The sequence below is a fragment of the Spermophilus citellus genome (genome assembly GCF_964194105.1).
Source record: "Spermophilus citellus genome assembly, chromosome: 8".
NCBI classification, from domain to species: domain Eukaryota; kingdom Metazoa; phylum Chordata; class Mammalia; order Rodentia; family Sciuridae; genus Spermophilus; species Spermophilus citellus.
Window position 1 is genome coordinate 40,037,285 of NC_138189.1, and position 18,546 is coordinate 40,055,830.

The following is an 18,546-nucleotide window of genomic DNA, read 5'->3' on the forward strand; positions in this document are numbered from 1 at the left end:
CCCAAGTTCAAAATAAGTGAATTGCGCTGGCTTTGGGACACTGTTACCCTTGGACCCATTAATGAAGCATGGTTAGTGAGGAGAAGGAGACTCCATTTCATGTCCAATTCCTCCTTTCCAGAGTTGTCCAGTTTGGTTTTGTCAACCTCCCTTCCTGCTGTGACTATGGACTTCAAGAAGACTAACCCCTGTTCCAGCCTTGAAAGTGGGTCCTGAGGTTGTAAAGCCAGGGGTCAGCACACTCTTTCTGTAAAGGATCAAATAGTAAATATTTTAGGCTTTGTAGGCCATGTCTCTATTGTAACTACTTGACTCTGCATTGAAGTATGAAAGAGGCCACGGTGATGTGTAAATGAATTAGTGTGGCTGTGTTCCAATAAGACTTTATTTATGAACACTGATTTTTGAATTTTGTATAATTTTCACTTGTCATGAAAAATTCTTCAATTGTCTTTTTTTCAATCATTTTACAATGTGAAAACCACTCAGGCCCCTAGTCTGTGCTCATCATTCCCTTTGCAACTGGTTTGAACCAGAACATGTGATAGAAGTTGAGCCAACATGAGATGAAGTCTGCCGGGAAGTTTATTGGGAAAGATTTCCTTAGACCTGACAAGGAGCATGGAAGAGAGGCTGTCCTTTCTGCTTCAGGACCGTGTCTAGTCTGGATGTGGCGGCCGGAAACCCGGGTCCATCTTGTAATGTGCAAGGAGATGGGCTGAGGACGAGTCCTCACAATGATGCCAGGAGAACAGAAAGACAGAAAGAGCCTGGGTCCTTGAGAAGTCTTTGGTGCCCTGAGCAGCCCTACTTCAGGCTTGTGTGAGTTTACCTGTGTTGTTTCAGCCGTTGAGCTAGAGTTTCCTTTAGACTGCTTATGAATGACCCTCATTTGTGAATATCACGGGATACCACAATTGAGACTCCCATAATACTTAATGATTGAAGTGCACGAAGGAACAGATACTCCCCAAAACAGTTTTTGTTGTTGTTGTTCTCTTACTTTAATAGACACACTAACTGATCCTTTCAATATTCTCAGTGTCTGGCCACCTCCACCCTTATGTTTTTAATTGCTGTTATTATCTGAAAAACTTGCTGAGATTGCTCCAAATGCACATCTGAAGATTCAGAGAAAAGTTCAGTGTCACCTTAGGTTACTCACTAAAGAACAGCCAAAGCAGTTCCTCTTGTGACCTGTGGCTTTAACCCACTTCTCCTCCATCCTGCCCAATTCCAGGGTTACACTTGTGATTAATGCCCTGTCTGGCTACCCTCATGACTCCCCTCCACTCAGGACCATCCTCCCTAGCCTCTCTCCTTTTTTAGGGACTTGCATGTAGAGATGAGGAAGCTGTTTTGCCCCGCATCTGACCATAGGAGATAACCCAGGTTAGAAATCCACCCCCCCCCAAAAAAAACCCCTTGACACTGGACACAGATTTGGGGGTGGGGGGTGGGGTCCTTCTGCATTTGTGTTTCAGACTGCCCATGTGTTCCCACCAGCAGCTGCAAATCTCCATTTCTTTTCTTGCTTGCTGCTTTGGTCCTCTTTCTCCTCTGTATTTATTTTCTTTGCCTGCATACCTTATTTTTCTTTCAGGGACCCTTACCCAGACTTGCCATATGGTTCTCCTTTAAACAAAGTGTGGAGTGTGTGAAGGCAGCTGCAGGATCCTGAACAAGCCTGTCTGCACATGGGCCCCTCGGAGCTCGAGCTGCTGCCTGGCAGAGAGAGGCTGAGACCCAGCTGTGGGGATCCCAGAAAAAAAAAAGCTAGTGTAGGCCACACACCTCATCAGTTCATTTTGATTAGTTTCTTTTGTCTGATTATTAGAAATGGTGACCAGTGATCGATGAGAACAGCCCCAAGATTTGTATCCTTGGAATTACATACAATTTGGCAAGATAAGATAAACCATAAGGAGAATAGACAGAAGCTGATATGTGTATAACCAGGGTCACTTGTAAGATTTATATACGATTGTCTCAAATCCCAATTCTACAGCCTGTAAAGTCCCAAACCATTCATTTTTTTCCTGCATAGAGTGACAACTAAATCTAAATCTAAATCTAGCCCTTGCTCAGCTCTTTAAGGAGAGCCTAGAGGAAGGGGCGTTTCCCACAATTCCTCCACCCAGTGGGTGTGCCATTTTGGCATGTTTCACCCAATGGGTTGTCTTTTATACTTTGTACAAAGGTGTCACATAGACTAGCTGAGGGTCAGGCCTCAGCCCCTCACTGATTCCTGGGAGGAAACATCTGCTTATACCAGACACAAGGTTATGAGGGGTCTGTGAGGGAGACCACCTTGCACAATACACAATCACTATCCCCTTGCCACCCCTTCATTTCTTGTCCTGTTTCCTTTGTCCCCACTTCCTTTCCATGTCCTGGAGCTTAGAGTCATCCTTTTGCCTGATTATGCCTTTGAGAGTCCTCAAAATAACTCAATATTTTGAGTTATCAAAATATTTCAAATAAATGCAAAGCTCTCCCTACAGTGATATCTGGAGGATAACATTTTTTCTCCCTCAATATGTTGACAATGACCAAACAAAACAGTTGCCATTTGCTGAGCTAGAAAATACAGCTGGTGCCAAATTGCTAAATATAATTGGTTGTAGAAGTCGAAATTGTGAGTTCAGGATCAGAAAACAACTCAATTATTTTTCCTTCTCCATCTTTTCACTCACAATTCAAATTTGTTCTGTGGAATTTCTGGATCTCATGATGTACCTGTTTATTTTCATTATCTGAGAAGAAAAAAAGGAAGAAAGAAAGAAGAAAAAAGAATAGCTGACATCTTGTAGTTAAACTGTCTAATCACAGGTAATGCTGAAAACTGTAAATTTCCTTTAAAGTGAAGTTTCCACTTGCCAACCTGCTTAGATCTGATGACCTTCACCTGCCCTTGTCTAGTGTCCCTACCAGCCCTACTCAATGAGGTTGCCAGCATCACTGACAGAAGAGGTATGTGTGTATCAGTACCCATGTGATCTGCTGTTATTTCTCTCTGGCCCTGGTAGAAATTTAAAGCTGAGTTTCTTTAAGCGTGATGGGTGTTCAGATCTTCTGCTTTTTCTTCAAGTGCATTTGTGGGCTCTTTGGAGTGTCCCTTGCTGGACTCCCTTCCGTCACAACTTCAGCAGGCTGCTTGTGATTGTCTTCCACTATGCAGTACGTGGGACTTTATTCTCCTTTTTGTGGCAGTTTTCCGGCCTGTGGCAGGATTGCCTTTTAAGGTGACCACAAGACTGATCTCTCCCATGTGTCTCAGATTTGCTAAGGAACTGCCATCTTTGGCTCTGGCAATAGCCACATCACCCACACCATCCCAGCCAGCAATTCCTGGAGACTCATTTTTTCCCAACACTGGTTCACTGTGTCCCCCAAACTCTCTTGAGGTCAATGGATCGATCTTTATCCAAATGATAGTGACTTCAGTTGGTTTTAAGTTTATTTATGAAAAAATAATTAAATTCACAAAACCTGAGAGATTACTATAATAAACCCATAGTAAACCCCATGGACAGACTAATCGAGATCAACTCAGAGCAAGCTTGTCTCTGAGATACACTTCCACTCCTCTTCTCTGCAAACATTGGATTTTTTTTTACAAGCAACTGCAATTTTTAATTTTAAATTCTTTGGTATCTCTATGAGCCCTATTTAAAAAATAAAACACACACATGCAACCACTCAACCAAAGCAACAATAATTTCCTAATACCATTAACTAGATATTCAGTGTTTAGATTTCCTTTTCTCACCATTTTTTAAAAAACAGTTGGTTTGCTTAAATCAGGATCAAAAAGTCCATGCAATGCATAAGTCTTTGTCCTCTTTTTTTTTAAATTAAGATTTATTTCGTGGGCTGGGGTTGTGGTTTAGAGGTAGAGCACTCGCCTGAGCATGCGTGAGGCCCTGGGTTCAATCCTCAGCACCATATAAATATAAAATAAAGATACTGTGTCCACCTATAACTAAAAAAAAAAAATATATATATATATATAAAGATGTATTTCGTGAAACACTGGGCACAGTACAGGATGCCTATAATCATCCCAATAATTTTGGAAGCTGAGGCAGAAGGATTGAAAGTTATAGGCTAGCCTCAGCAATTTAGCAAGACTCTGTCTCAAAATAAAATAAAAAGGGAGGGGATGGGAATGTAGTTTAGTGGTAAAGTGTCCCTAGATCAATCCCTAGTACCAAACACACACACACACACACACACACACACACACACACACACATGTAAGTAAGTAAATAAATAAATAAAATAAAACGTCAAGAATCAGGATCATTTGTCCTGTAGAATTTTTTAAAGTCTGGATTACTGCTGATTGTATCCTCATTTAATCAGCATGTTTGTCAATATTTATTATATTCCTCTGTATTCTGTACTTCCTGTAACATAGTCCACACAACTAAAAGTTTAATCAAAATCAGTTTCCATTTTTTCCAAGATTTCTTTTTGGAGATTCTGTGAACTTCCTGGTGTAGCACATTCTGTCATTGTATGGCCTGGGGCAGATTGCATTTTACAGTGACCACCAGTCTGATCTCTCCCATGTGCCTTTTTATTCTTTTTAATGAAGTGAAGATTATTCTGTAGATTCATATGCTAGCTACTACCTGATCTAGGCATTTACCTTTGTACTAATGATAATTAGCAGTTATTACCTGGATCCCTTATTTTATATTATCCTTTTATGCCCACTAAGAAAAAAAGGAATATAACTCTAGCATTTGTATGTATTTATGAGCATCATTTCTCTCATAAAGAGAAATGGCCTTCACCAATTATGGAATATGGTCCATACAGGAAAGATAGGATACTTGTTTCCTTTATTTACCAGTTTCTGGAATAATGATTAGTTCCCTTATGTCCTTCAAAGATGACCAGTTAGGAGAGAGTCTTTCACATTATTATAAACTCATAGAATTTATTACATTTAGCGTCTTAATCCACTGCATTTATTATCTTTATTGCTGCTTAACTTGTCCCATCTTTAGCATGTAAGAACATCTTCAAGTTGGCTCCCAGGTCACTGTGACATGACTCCGATGTTCTTTGTTCTATTTCTTTCTTGGAGCTTTAAGAACCTTCCTTCCTTTCTTGTAGAGTAATATTATTTTAGCCAGTTTTTATACTTTCTGCCTTTGACCTGAGTTATATTATCCTAAAATTCTGGAATCCTTTTAGTGGAAAGTGTCAGAGAACACATCTGGGCACTAGAAGTACTTATTGTTATTGGGCTGATCATTATTTCTATTCCTTTTCATTAGTCAAGGCCAAGAAATACACATTTAAGAAAATAAGATGGGGAGAGAAATAGAACACTCTTTTTTTGTTCAAGTAAAAGAACAGAATAAAACATTGGAGCATATCACATATAGAAAAGGTAACTATTATTTTATAAAATTTATATTTTATTGCTGAGAAAGAGAATAAAAATAAATTAATTGCTATTTTTTGGAGGTTCTGGGGATCAAACCCAGAACCTTGCACATGCTGGGCAAGCACTATACCAATGAGCTGCATCCTCAGCCCTTAATTTTTTAATGAGGGTCACATTCCAGGTAAAGATCTGGAAGCATTGTTTGAGCCCTATACATGAGAAGACTGCTATCATCATCAATTGAAAGATTGATTAGGTCACAAGATTTGAGAATTAAGAAGCCCTCATCCATATTTTATATATTTTCATATAACCATAATTATATTTGAAAGGAAAAAAAACAAAACAAATATTAAGTGGGAAATGTTATAGGAATAGACAGAGAGGTTAGAACCTTGTTGATACCATCTGAATGTGTTTCCAGACTTTTGATGAGGTCATAAAGTTAATTTGTTCTATTTTTTCTTGGAACCAGCTTTTCAAATACTCTTAAAAGATTAGATTAATAATGATCTCTGGTTAGATTAATAATTATTATTAGATTAATAATGAGAGAAACGAATAGGCGAAGAGGTAGTAAGCTTGCGCAATAGGTCAACAACCACAACTTAGCTGTCCTGCCTTCCTTATTTGAAAATATATTCTCCATACCTACTTTTAGCCTCATTAAAGTTTACAAAACAGATGTAAGGTCCTGTGGAAATTAGTGTGCCCTCTACAAATACTACTAAGATAGAAAATAGGAGTGTGGGGACAGATTTGAATATGGAAGTAATTCAATCAGGCTCACAGTTTTCATTTGCCACAAATGTAGACATCAAGCAAGGGAAACAGGGCTGTTTCTTTTTAGTTTTAATGCATATTGCAGGTGCACATATCAAAAGATAATGAAATTCTGAGAGCCCCACGAGAGCCCAAAACCACACTGGATTGGCTGCCTAACAAAAATCAAAATTGGAATAATGGACAGAAGAGCTATAAAACCGACAGGATTCATTTTTTGATGTGAAGTTTGAAAGAAATGTGTTCCTGCAACTCAAAGTTTGCAAGCTCTGCAATGTTTATTCATTTTAGAAGTAGTGTGTGAAAAATCACAGACATCTTCTTTCAATAAGGCAAACCAGGAAGTGTGCAATAAAACCTGAAAATGTACAAGTGCTTGCTCATAGGCTGTTGAAACCCCGCCACTTACTCTACACCAGTACTTTAAGCCACCTGCACTGTAAAATAGCCCTGGGAACACTGCTCACCAGATACAGGGGATTGTCTTTAGGGAGTGGGATCTCTCCCCATCATTCTTCACTTAATATCTCTTCACTCTTCCGTTCCTGTGTGCTCACTTGTGTGTCCCTCAGATATTAATGAGGAATTCATCATCCATTAAGGTGGGCAAAGAACCAGATGGTTAGAAAACCTAAACAGACCTGTAACTAGTAAGATTGAAAACATAGTTGAAAACCCCCCAACAAAGACAAATCCAGGATCAGATGGCTTCACTGGGGACTTCAAACATTTAACATTATCACAAATCCTTCTCAAACTCTCTGAAAAAAAAATGAGGAGGAAGAAGCACTTCCAAACTTATGCCATGGGGTCAGCATTATCTTGACACCAAAATTTTAGACAAAGATATTGCAAGAAATCCATAGACCAATAAACGTGATAAATATTGTTGTAAGCATTCTCACTAAATACTAATAGATGGAGTGTGACATTATATTATGAGAATTATACATCATGACCAACCGAGCTTTATTTTGGAACGCAAGGATGTTTCAGCATATGAAAATCAATCCGTGTAATGCACCATGCTAACAGAACAAAGGCAAATTTCACATGATCATCTTAATTGAGGTATGGAAACTTTGACAAAATTCAATACACTTTCATGATAAAAACACTCATACTAAGAATAGAAAGAATTTACCTCAACATAATAAATGAAAGTCCATATATAAAAAGTCCACAGCTGACATCATGCTCAATGGCAAAACACTGAAAACTTTTTGTCTTAAGATTAAGGAACAAAGAAAGCAAAGATGCCCATTTTGACCACATCCATTTAAATTAATATTATTAGAGTTCATAGCCAGGGCAATCAGGCAGGAAAGTGAAACAAAATGCATACTGATGGCAAGGGCAGAAATGAAATCTCTGTAGGCAGATGACATGATCTTATATGCGGAGAACTCTAGAAAGTACACACACATACACACACACCTATTATAATAAACAAATTCAGCAGTTAGATAATATAAAATCAATAAATGAGTTCAACTGTGTTTTTTTTATCCTAAAAAAATGAATAATCCAAAAGCGAGATTAAAACAATACCATTTATAATAGCATCAAAAGGAACAAAAGACTTAGAGTTAGACTTAATCAAGGAGACAAAAGACCTGTACACTGAAGGCTGTGATACATGGCTGAAAGCAGGTAAAGAAGACACAAATAAATGAAAAAAAATTCATGTTTATTATTTGAAGGAATGAATATTAAAATATCCATCATGCCTAAAATGATCTACAACTTCAATGCACTCCCTAATCAAAATCTTAGTGATAGCCGGGTGTGGTGGTGCACAGCTCTGGAGGCTGAAGCAGGAAGATCGAAAATTTCAAGGCAAGCCTCAGCAACTTAGTAAAGTCCTAAGCAACTTAGTGAGATTCTGTCTCAAAATAAATAAAAAGGGCTGGGGATGTGGTTCTGTAGTTAAGCTCCTGTGGGTTCAACCTCTGGTACCAAAAGTACAAAAAACAAAAGCAAAACAACAACAAAAAGATATTTTTTGTAGAAATAAAAAACAAAATCCTTAAATTTATACAGCATTTCAAATGACCTCAAAATAATCCAGTACAATCTGGAGAAAGAAAAATAAGACTAGGAGGGCCTCACATTTCCTGATTTCAACACATATTTTGAAGAAACAGTAATCAAAACAGCGTAGGACTGACATAAGAACAGAATATAGAAAAATAGGACAAAATTGCCCAGAAATAATCCCTTATGTACGAGGTCAAATGACCTTCAACAAAGGGGCTAATGTTATACAATGGGGAAGAATCTTTTCAGCAGAACGTGTTGGGGAAACAAATATGTAAAAGCAATAGAGTGAAGCTGGACTTTTACCTTCTACCATAAACAAAAATCCACTGAAAATGGATTAAAGACCTAAATTCAAGCCCTGGAACAATAAAACTTCTAGAAGAAAACAGGGGAAAACACTGGGTTTGGCAATGATTTCTTGGATACAATGCCAAAAACACAAGCAGCAAAAGCAAAAATAAACTGAGACTCTGTCAAACTTTAAATACCTGTGCAGCAAAGGAAAAAAAAATCAATGGAGTAAAAAGACAACCTTATGCAATGGGAAGAATATTTACAAATCATATACCTCATAGTGGGTTAATTTCCAGAATATGGAAAGAACTCCTGCAATTCAACAACTACAGCAACAAAACAAACAATCCAACCAGAAAATGGACAGAAGACTTAGATAGTCTCCAAAGAAGATAAACAAAGGGCCACAAAGCACATGAAAAGATTCTCAACATCAGTAACCAGGAATAAATGCAAATCAAGATCACAATAAGATCATCACCTCATACCTATTGGGACGGCCATTATTAAAAATATAGAAAAGATTAAGTATTGATAGGGATGTAGAGAAATTGGGGCTCTTGTGTACTACTGGTGGGAATGTAAAATGACATAGCCACTGTGGAATATGGAGGTTTCCTCAAAAAAATTACAAATAAAAAATAGAATAATGTGATCCAGAAATCCCATTTCTGAGCATTTGATCAAAAGTATTGAAAATGGGGTCTCCAAGAGATATTTGCACACCACGTTCCTTTGCAATAGCCAAGAATTGAAACAAACCTAATCTGTCCATCATCGGATAAATGATGAAGCAGATGTGATATACACATACAGTGGAATATAATTTAGCCTTAAAAACAGTAAAATCATGCCATACGATGCAACATATGTGAAATCCATTATGCCAAATGAAATAAGCTAGTAACAAAAAGAAAAATGCTGCATGATTACATTGTTACGAGTTATTTAAAGCATGTTAAATACTTAGAAATATGAAGTAGAATGGTGGTTGTCAGGATCTGGGAGGAAGTGGAAGGGAAAGTTGTTCAATTAAAGGAGAGTTTTAGTTTAGCAAGATGAAAAATGCATAGAGACCTGTTGCACAGCAATGTTCATATAGTTGACACTATTGTACACTTAAAAAAGTTTAAGATGGAAAAGAAAAAAGTTTAAGATGGTAAACACTGTGTTATTTTTGACTGCAATAGAATATGCTAATAGAAAATTGTCCCTCGTTAAAAGAAAAAAATATGCACGTGCACACCTATGTATGGCATGTGTGTATTTATGTGTATAAATATGTGTGCACATTTATTTATTTATTCTACTTTTCTCCATATTTTTATTCAATTTTTCCTTAATGAGCATTCCATTTTTATTTCTAGAATTCTGTAATCTCAATTTTTCAAGAAAATTATATACAAAAAACCGGCTTCTGCGTGAAACTATCCTTGATTCATTCCATTCATCTCCTTTGCAGTTGTTTTTGCTTCCACACCTCTATCAGTACTTTCACATTGACTTTCATTTGTTTGTGGGTATTTCCTGCATGTGTTTCAGGGATGTCCTCTATTACATTGAAAGATTTTCCAAGAGGAATAACCTGTCTTCAGTTTCCCTGTATTTTATTGCCACTATAAAATTACTACCTGTTTGTTGAGTAAATGCTCAGATTAGATTTGACTACGTCAGTGTTGCTCCAATTGTGTGTCTCTTGTTCTTGAAGATGATCCATGTGAAGAGTTTTCTAAAACAATTCTTTAAGGAATACCGTGTGCTTTATTTCCCTGGTGAGAATTCATAATGCATGTCAGCATATTAAAGGCTCTGAAAGTGCCACTGTAAATAAACCTACTTAATTTAGCACTTTTCAAACATATTTGATATTGGACACTTTTAAAAATGATACCTATTAACATCCAGCATCTTGTGTAATAATTTGTGAAAAAATAAATTATAAGATTATATCCTATTCTTCTCTGTGCATGGTGTATCACAATATTGTCTGACACAATAATATGTGTGTATATATATAAATGTATATATACATTATATATACATAATAACAATATGTATATATATATACACATAATATATATATATATATAAATATATAAATGTTTTTGTATGAGTGAAGAAGTGCCTGAAAGTGAGCTTCTGTGAAGTTCACTGTGATGTGTATGTTAAAGGCAGATTGATGAGGTTTTAAAAATACACTCATAAGTGTTTTAACCTGAATCAACATGAAACTAGACAATAGAAAAATAAGTGAAAATGCTTCAATCCAAGGCTGAAGGCTAATTACAGGCCTGGAAGGTTTGCTAAAGATTTTGCAGCTTGCATGCCAGGAACCATGTACGCCCTGAACCTCCAGACTCTCAGTACATTCAAGATCATCTTGTTCAGTCCTTCTCAAACTCCGTCATTGACCTAGCCCTATTGACCAAGGACAGAGAACACTTTCTTGGGAGAGGACTGCGGGGAGGTCTGACTAGTCCAATACAAGCAGGAAGTTTCTTTGAAGTTTTGTATTTTTATCTTAAAAGAAAAACACCATTTCTATAATTGTTCCATAATATCCCCGAGTTTATTGTCACATAAAAAATATTGCTTTTTCCTTCTTAGTTGAAGGGCACAGCACTTAGTTTTGAGAGGCAAGGGCCTATTCCAGTTCTTCCATTTAATGATGGGAAAATATCCAGAGAGAGAAAGCGGTTTTGTTCAAGACCACATGGCAAATCTCTGGCAAACCTTCCAGTTCTGTGCTCTTCCCTGGCTAGATGCAGATCTCCTACCTCACGGGAGTCTCACAAAATGCCATCTGACCCAATAATTCCACATGTAAGAACCAATCCTAAAGAAATAGAGATGCAAAGAAAGACTCAAACATGTTGATTGTATTAGCATTAAACTGGCAAGAATTTAATCTTTAACGGTGGGAAAATGGCTAAATAAATTAATATGATAGAATACTTTGTAGTCATTAAAAATTGATGTTTATGAGAAATAGCATAGTATTAAATAAAATAATCAGAATTTCCTACTCTGTAATATTATAAGTGCTTTTATTATTTATTTTTCTATATTTCTATAAATATTTCTATATTTATTTTTCTATATATACCTGCAATTCTCAAGGTATTAAGAGTGGTCATTATTTGGCAGTGAGGTAATGGAGGATTTAAATTTTCTTCATTCTTTGGTAACAAGAATTCCTTTCATGTCACAGGGATCCACTTTATGCTTTGAATATAAACCTTCCTATTCAAACATTGGTGACTTTTTCTTTTTCTCTTCTTCTATCCTTCTTTCCTTCCCCAACCACCATGAAGGCAAGATTAACATCTTTCCTGTCCTAAGCCAACTCATTCGATTTTCTATTCACTGTCCTCAAGAATAAAGAAACTGCGGACTTGGAAACTGGAACAAGAGCTCTTTCAAGAATTTCAGTCCAACATTAATTAGATCTATTGATAATGATACTTAAAAAAATAGTCTCTGCCCCCCCCCAACTTTTTTTTTTAAGTTGCTAAGGCGGGCTTTGAACTTGCAATCCTCCTGCCTCAGGCTTCTGAACTGCTAGAATTACAGGCATGTGCCACCACAGCACCAGGCTTGTATCCCCCATTTTTGAAGTCCTTTGTTCCCCCTGGCAATTAGAATGGCAGTCTCTTGTGACCTGAGTCCATCGCCTTTCTCCTTTGCTGGCAAAGCCATGAAACTTTTTCCTTTTTCTCAAAACCTAGCCTTGTTATTGGATCAGCTAGGGACAAAGACCAAACTTTTGGTATCGCTTTCATGTTTCCCAAATTCTCTGCAATGAATGCATTATATTTGTGATTAGAATTAAGCAGGGTATTAGTTTTAAGTCTATTTGTAATTTTAAAAAATTCATGGAAATATAAAAATGATGTTTGATTATTTTAGCCCTAGATGCTGGATTCCTTTCTAGGACCTTCTTGGGTTAGGAAGAGCTAACCCAAGTGGGAACTTGGTTGCTTCTGTTGTCTCCCCTGGTTCTGAGCCTGCTGGTAATGACTGTGAAGCTGATAACAGGGTGACCTTCCCAAAGACAGTGCAAGCCCAACTGGGATGCAGTGGCTTTGTCCTGATGCTTCCCTGTTCCACCTTTCCTCCCTGTGTCCTGGGGATTTTCCCTCCGGAAAGAGCCAGCATGTAAGTTGGGCCCAGCCTGTGGGCATCCGGGAAGGTCTAACTCCTGTAGCATCTGTCAGTGAGGAAACAGCCTCAGTCTAGAGGCTGCAGATGCTGTGTGATTCCATTTACAAGCAAATGAAACAGGGCTCTGGTTTCCAAAGAGGAAAAGCACAGCAACCCAGCAGGAAAATGTCTTGAAGGTAAAGACTATAACAGCACACACTCCAGCATGGCTGTTCTCAAACTCTTGGGCACACTGTCGAATTGCACCCCAGCATACATGTGTGTTATCCTGACCCCTTACTTCCCCTGGCTTCTGGCTGTGTTTTAAATCAACACAAGCACCTCAATTTGTCCATGAGACATATTCTGTGACCTCTGGGATAGTTGGCCTCATCATACAAGAGTGCTTATGAAGTCAGATTGCTGGGCCTGATTGGACATTCTGAACACTCTTGGACATTCTGATTCAGAAGATGGGAAGGGGCTGGGTAGGTGAAACTTTGTCTTACATCAAGTATGCAGGGGCTACTGGTGCCACTGATCTAGGGGGCCCACTTGGTGAGGTACCGCTCTGGCAGAATCACAAACCTGGTGAAAGCAAGGGAAACGAGGCCTTGGGACTGAGGCTGTTGGTGAGAAACTGATGACTCCATTTTTGAAAATAAAAAAATAATAGCAACTTCTACTTCAAGGCCTGTCCTAAGGAAGGGGGCGTGACCTTTATCCTTGGAAAAAACCCACGGAGCCTTTCTAGGCAGATAGCCACTCTGCTGAGTTGTTTGTCTGTAAATAACAGGAGAGATCTGTGGCACCAGGTGTCCCTGACTCAGGTAAGCTAGGTGAGGACCCATAGCAACCCCCTAGCAACCTCCAATCAGCATAAGACAGGGAAAATACCTGGGATGCCAGATGACCCCCCAGTAGTTTATGGTGGTTGATAACATGTTGGGAAACCATGTAGTTTAGCACATACACCCCTCATGGCTTAAACCAATCAGTTCAAACAAATCTCCCTCTTGTACTAACCAATCACCCCTACCCAACTTGTTCCTGCCAGTGAATGTGCTAATCAATGTTAAGAGTTGTTGTTTGATTTTCCTGTGGTATGAAATGATTTGCTGTGTGATGTTGTGATGCATAGAGTATCCCCCCAAAACCTATAAATCCTCACTGAACAAAGGCCCCAGACTCACTCCCTAGGACCACTGCATTGGAAATGGTTGTGAGTCCAGGATGGAGCTTGCAATAAAGACTCTTCTGTGGTTGCATCTGATTCACCTCCTGGAGGTCTATTGGGGTCCCCGAGACACTGGCATTACATTGGCAGAGGAAGTTTTTTATTCATGAATTTCTTTCTTTAGCCTAATTATTGCTCTTTATTTAAAAGACATTCAGCTGGGTACAGTGGTACATGCCTATAATCCCAGGAAAACATCCCAGCAACTCAGGAGATTTCAAGTTCATATCTAGCCTTAGTAATTTAGCAAGACCCTGTCTCAAAAAAAAAAAAAATGGGGGGTGGCTGGTGATGTAGTAGAGGGAGAATGCTCCTGGGTTCAATCTCTAGCACTCACTCCCCAAAAGACATTCATTCATTCATCAACTGAAAAAGAACCCATAGGAGACAATAAAAATAAACAGGATAGCAAGGCTCAGTGGCACACACCTGTAATCCCAACAGTTTGGGATTTAAAAAAAAAAAAAATATACAGAGAATTGAACCCAGGGTTTCTTAACCACTCAGCCACATTCCCAGCCCTTTTTTGTATTTTATTTAGAGGCAGGATCTCACTGAGTTATTTAGGGCCTCACTAAATTGCTGAGGCTGGCTTTGAACTCTCAATCCTCCTACCTCAGCCTCCCGAGCCACTGGGATTACAGGTATGCACCACCATACCTGGCTCAGAAAAAGAAATTCTTCCAGCAACTAAACTTGGTTTATGTTGTGAGGTTATGTCTCTTAAGTGAGCCTTGGCATGACTTTACTTCTGTTGCTTTGCCCAGAATACAAGGTCTTCCTCGCTCTCTAATTATTTTAAGGGTGAGCTTCTCACATTGCTTGGGGATGATTACCAAGGACCCACAGAATGAAGACCTCTCTGGAGCCCATCACTTTGCCTTTTATTCCCAATGACTATAACTTGATGACAAACATCAACTATTTTCTTTACCAACCCTCCCCCCAAAGCAAATCCTCTTCTCATTGCCTGGGAGATCCTGGGACCTGCTTTTCTATTTGAAATGTTCTGTAACCTTGACATCTACAAGCTCCACACACAGCTGTCTGTATCAGGACAGGAAAAGCTGGAGCACATTTAGCAAGGTTTTGTTTTGGATTTTTCAGCTGCAGCCTTGAGGGATCCCCCCTTCTCAAGCTCCAACACTAAGCTGCTGAACCCGGCTGAAAGCAGTCATTTGGAGGAGCAGCTGAAAAAGATTTCACCATGAAGCCGACCTTGGCAGCCTCCTGATACTCCATATGGTCCTCTGTTCTGGTCTCCAGGAAGCACCAGATCATTCTCACCCCCTTGGTTGCATTGTTTATAATCCCAGCATGTGTGTTTGGAAGACAATTGTACAGAGAAGATGCCGCTCACTTTGAGTCTTTTTCTTCCCTATTAACCTTTATGTGAATAATTCACAGAGCTGTAATGTAATATTTATTCCATGTTTGCATTTCTGTCCATTTAAATTGTAAGACAACTAAGGATATCTTGAACCAAGAAGAACTCAAGGAAGCAAATGGAGTTGTTACCTTTGAGGGGCCAGAGCGTCAGAAATGTATTTACTATCTGAGACAGTCGGGCTGCTGTAGCACAGTGCCATTGACCAGAACTTCCCCACATCAGCTAGCTGTCTCTGACAGTTCAGGAGGCTGCAAGGCTGAGGTCACCCTGTGGCACAGTCAGGTTCTGGCGAGGTGCCTCTTCCTGGATTCACACTACCAACTTGTCCTGGTGACTTATGTGGGTGAAACAGATCAGAGAACTGAGGCCACTTTTACAAAGGCACCGATCCCATTCATGAGGGCTCCACTAATGTCACCTAATCACCCCAACTCCCCACCCCATACCGTACCATCATTTTGGGGGGTCAGGATTTCAACATATGAAGCTCTTTTATCATCTCTTTGTAGAATACTGGTTTTATTATGTTATATACCATATCTTAAATAGAGAACTAGCAATATATCTCAAACATTCCTCTGACATAGTCACTTTTTTAAAAACTATGGATGTCTAAGAATGCATACCATTTGTGGTTTTTACGCACTTGTTATTTGTAGTATGTCTGCTGGTGTTCTCTACAAATATAGAAATTTGAAAAATTCTATTTCTTGCTATTTTCCTAAAACAGATGTATTAAGTTGGGTATGGTGGCACATGCCTGTAATCTCAGAGGTTCGGGACGAGGCAGGAGGATCAGAAGTTCAAAGCCAACCTCAGCAACTTAAGGAGACCCTGTCTCAAAAAAAAAAAAAAAAAAAAAAAGGCTGGAGTTTTGCTCTGTAGTTAAGCATCCCTGGATTCACTCCCTAGTACAAGAAAAAAAAATTGATAGAATTTATTTGTGCATCCCACAATATCAAGTACATTCCTAGCAGAAGAGAATATCTGTCCTAAATAGCCATTGATTGTCCATTTAGAACATCTGATAATTTTAGTTTTTTCCCCAGACCAGCATCTGGCTCCAAACACTTCAAACTTTGTTTCCTTGGCCACCCACATATTCTGAGTGTTGGTGTTGTAGGAGGTCTGATATCACAGCGTGATCCCTATCCCATACCTTGGGGTCAAAACATGGCCCCAAAACACACAGTGGATAGTAAGATAATCTCTAGAAATCTTTCTTTTCTAAACTGGAATGACTACATCTGGAAATGACTGAGAATCTAATAATATTTCCACTAAACCAAACTAAATATATTTCCAACTAGGCTTCCCCAAAACTGGATTCTTAAATGCCTTTGGCTACTCCATTTTCACCCAACACAGAGGAAATGAGACAAAAGGGGAAGCCAGAATGGGGAGAAGCAGTGGTCTTAAGCAATTGATGCTAAATAAATAAATAAGTTACTTTTGCAATATAATCAAAATCTATCATCATATGGACAGATTGCTCAGACTCTTCCCAGGGTCACCATAAGAGGTCTATGCAGGTGAATGTCCCAGGTGTCAAGCTCAGAGAATTTTACAGTCAACCTTTCTCTGGTCAGAGAACATGTCAGAGCTAGGACTAGATAAGGTCTGGCATTCAGAAGAATTTACCATCTTCCCTTCTCAGTGGGGTTTAAATGCGGGCCCTCTGGTAAATTTCTAGAGCTTCTTATAAAGGGAAAGTCACAGGCTCTGGCCACCTCTATCTTAACCACCTCTGTTTATGCTTTGATAGCATTCAGGGAGGACTTTTCAGCAAGAGTCCTGCTCCATGGCATGCCGTACCCACAGTTTTGAGTTATATTGCTATTGAACTTAGAGCCAGCCCTCACCCACGAGAGAGAAGCCCATCAGCACAAGGGCCTAATCAAAACAGAATGTGTGCCAGCTGGTGACATTGCTCCCCTTAGGTGGTTCTCTCAGCAAGGCCTCTTGTAATAGGAGGTCTAAGTCATAATGATAATTGCTTTCTGCAGCTAGAGGTTGCCAAAGCTCCTTGAAGCAGAGAGGAGCTGGCAGGGAGATCCCTGCCAGGAGTCCACACAGCTGGACACAAGCTAATGCATTTTCCCAAGGTAAAAGTGGCAAAATCAGAATTGGAATGATTGTTTAGTCATTATACTCAGTGGTTTTTGAGCTACAGCATGAATTCAAGTCTCTGGAAAGGCTTGTTAAAAACAGCCTGTGGGGACCCCATGAATTCAGCAGGTCTGCGTGTATTTCTGACATGCTCCCAGGGAATGCTGCTGCTCCTAGTCTGAGGACCATGCATTGAAAATTACTAATTAAGAGACTTCATGAGCTCTTCTCAATGTGATTACTGCAAGGGACGACGCACCTTCTACCTGGCTAAGCTGCGGAGGAAAAGATTTCAAGATCGCATCAAAGGATCAGCAACATATCAAATCACCCAGTGACTGATTACTGGTTTTAAGGAACAGAGTGTAAGCTCATGTACCCATCAAGGTTTCTCATTGTCCACATGATTGACATTTTGGCCTTGGAAATTATTTGATGTGAGATGTCCTATGTATTGTGGGATGTTGAGAAGCATCCCTTCCTCTACCTTAAGATCTGGTAGTATCCTCCTTACCTGCTGCCAACTGAAGCAATTAAAGCTGTCTCTAGACATTACTAAATGTCACTTGGGGGCAGAGTCACCTCCAGTTGGGAACCACTAATATATCCTATAGGATGCTTCGGCAGCATGTGCCCCCAGAGCCCATGCAGCCCCGTTGAGCAAACTGCGAGCTGACAGAAATCTGGATGCCTCTCTTTGGGAGCACACATTTAAAAGTTATTTCTTATACTCAGATTCTTCCTATATCTGACTTGGGTGGCTAGCGAGCAGATATTACCATCATCTCCATTTTAAAGGTGGGGAGATTGAGTCTCAAAGGGCTTCAGGATTTGTCCAAGTTTACATATATGTCAAGAAAGAACCAGAATATACATCCTTTAATTTCTAGGCCAACGAATGGTCCATCACATGCTGTAATCTGAATTTGGTCTATAAATATTCCATAACCATGCCACGCAATGACAAGTTGTATAGTTTTTGGTGGTCAGAGAGTCAGAAAATATATGAAATCATTTGTTTGTAGAGATGGAGGGTATTAAAAATCCCAATTGGGGATAATGAAAACTGTGTACTGTGGGTTGGTACTGGAAACCTTTCCTAGGGACAAGTGAGAGCTGCAAAGCTCCCTTGTGTATGGG